The sequence below is a fragment of the Echinops telfairi genome, unplaced genomic scaffold, assembly GCF_000313985.2.
Source record: "Echinops telfairi isolate 266 unplaced genomic scaffold, ASM31398v2 ScPeMD7_5592;HRSCAF=6446, whole genome shotgun sequence".
Taxonomy (NCBI): Eukaryota; Metazoa; Chordata; class Mammalia; order Afrosoricida; family Tenrecidae; genus Echinops; species Echinops telfairi.
In genome coordinates, this window is record NW_022109491.1 from 12,856,982 (window position 1) to 12,859,471 (window position 2,490).

The window sequence follows — 2,490 nt, forward strand, 5'->3', positions numbered from 1 at the left end:
AGGAGCGGGGATAGCACACCTGATCTCCTATAAAGGCAGGCAGCCCCAGAAGGGCCACCGAGACAGGTAGGTCTGCATCTCCTGCTCCTTTCACGTTGCCATGGTGAGCGTCGTATCAGACCCCAGGCTCCAGGAGCCGGGCAGATGCAGTGAGAAGAGCAGCGGGCTTGAGGACCGTGGAAGAAGTCCATTAAGAGCCCCTGCCTTTCTCTCTCCATAATGGATTGAATGTCCGCTGGCCGACTAATGGGTCCTTGGCCACCAAAACAAGCAAAAACCCCTGCCACAGCTAATAGCTGGGTCCTTATTCTGATGGAGAAAGGGCTTTCATGGCGCCCCCCCTACGCTGCAGATGGAAGGCCTGATTCGTTCCAGCCTGGCCCACGGCTGGTCATGTTTGTGAAGCGTGCAATGGGGATGTTCATTAAAAGGCATCTCTGGAAACAGAGAATCCAGGACAGATGATTCCTTCAGGACCAGTGGTGAGAGTGGCAATACCGGGAGGGTGGAGGGAAGGTGGGGGAAAAAGGGGGAACCGATTACAAGAATCTACATATAACACACACACACACACACACACACACACACATATACACACTACACCTTCCTGAGGCAAGTCTGCCTAGTCATTGAATTTCTGCACACTGAGAATGCTAGGCACGAGGGCGGAGTCAAGGTGTAAACCTAGGTCTGGCTCCAGCAGCGGCTCTACACACTGCAGCCTCCTGAATCCAAGTGGAGCAGTAAGACAGAGATGTTCTCTTTCGCCCTGGACTTTGAAACATGCTTCCAGATCCTAGCAGCATGGCCGAGGCATTGCCAGGTGTTGGCAGGGGACAACTCACAAGGTGCAAATTGGACCAGGTTTCTAGCCCACGCATCAACTGAGAGCTCCTGTGTCCCCAAGGGTGGGGTTCTGGGAAGAGGAGCCTCTGGCCCTGGGTTCCCTGGGAGGGCTGAGTGGAAAGGGAGGGGCTGGCATTCACTTGCGGCAGGTGTTGCCAGCTCCTGCCTGGCAGATCTCTCCTCCAGGACCTAGTTGTTGACTCTGGGGGTTTGCCCTCTGACCAGAGAACAGCACTCTCCTTCCTATCAGCCATCTGGCATCTGGGCCAATCAGGCCCTGGTGGGATCCCCACGAAAACAAGTGCTGCAGAGACGCCAGTACCCCACTGCCACACTCATAGGTGCCCCATAGGGCCGAGTCCAACTACCTGCTGCCTGGGGTGCCCAAGGCTGTGCATCTCCCCACTCGGAGCAGCTGGGTGGTGCGAACCACCACCCTGACAGTTACACTTCCTTCCCCCTCTGCAGGGGAGCGGGCGAACACAGTCCCCCACTACCACAAATTATGCAGTCGAGTTCCCCACCTTAGGGGAAATTGGAGAGACCAGCACATCCGAAGTGCAATGGATAAGCCTCACCCTGGAAAACCCCCTTTCGTGATCACTGGGGTTCCCCCTTGCCAGGTAAGTAGGCCAACACTTAATCCAGGCATCCCCAGGGCTCCTTGTGATGCAGAGAGAAGCCGTATAGTAACTTTTAAATTGGGGGATTTACATTTCAGATCCATTTTGTATTCAACAGTTTAAACTGGTTATCATCCAAGAGCATTCCCTACCGCACCTCTTAGGTTTCTCTTACCTCCAGTTTATCTGCTGGATGGTTTTGTCAGCCTCCCCGGGCTGTGCTGACCATGCCATCAGCATTCAGCATTGACTTCAACACCATTTAGGGAAGACCCAGGGACGGGCTTTCAAGAACAAAGTTGGGTCCGCATTTCAGACCTGACTCTCCCTTCTCACTGTGCCCTTGTCATGGTCTCTCCTGTGTGAGGGCCTGGGTTTCCTCCTACAATCTGCCAGGTCTATCTCACGGGGTCGTGGGGAGGCTCAGGAATTCGGCCGTCCATGGAAATCCAGGGCCACTTTGCTCTCCTGCTGTTGTCTTGTCCACCTTTTGTTCACCCCCTTCCAGTTTGAAAAGCACAGAACCAGTTTTCTAGTCCGTCTGCGGTTAGCCCTGGCTGTCCCCTCTGCCACCTGCAGATGTACCTCCTGGGGCCCAGACACTCTTGGCCCCACCACACTCACCATCTATCTACCTGTTGCACCCCAAGCACGGTACCGGACGCTGACAAAGTCATGACCTCACCCGGGAGGTCAGGAGAAGCTTCTCTGCAGAAGGGATGCGGGTGCTGAAATCTTAAGAGGGAGGAAGGAATTAAGAGGTAGAGTGTCAAGAAGATCATGCCTTTGTGGCGGAAGGAAAGCAGGTCCCGGGAGGCGCAGAGGGATGGAGAGGCTTGTTGTGGGATGAGGCTGGGTGGGGAGCTGGGACGGAAGAAACAAGCGCTTATCTAAAGGGCAACTAGGAGTCTTCTCAAGAGGCGTTTTGCCTGGTTCCTCCTATCTGGCCAAAGAATGGAGAGCATTCAAGAGCAGATGTGCACAATCTTGCAGGGAGCCTACCAGGATCTAGGGGTGGCTT

The 2,490-nt window shown here is 54.7% G+C and overlaps 1 non-coding gene across 1 annotated transcript; it reads right to left on the bottom strand.

The window, feature by feature from the left end:
* Nucleotides 1-1,311: 1,311 nt before the first annotated feature.
* On the bottom strand, nt 1,312-1,477 carry LOC115871415. The gene has a single exon (XR_004047289.1). It is a non-coding gene; the product is annotated as a U1 spliceosomal RNA (small nuclear RNA).
* Between the last annotated feature and the right edge of the window lie 1,013 nt (nt 1,478-2,490).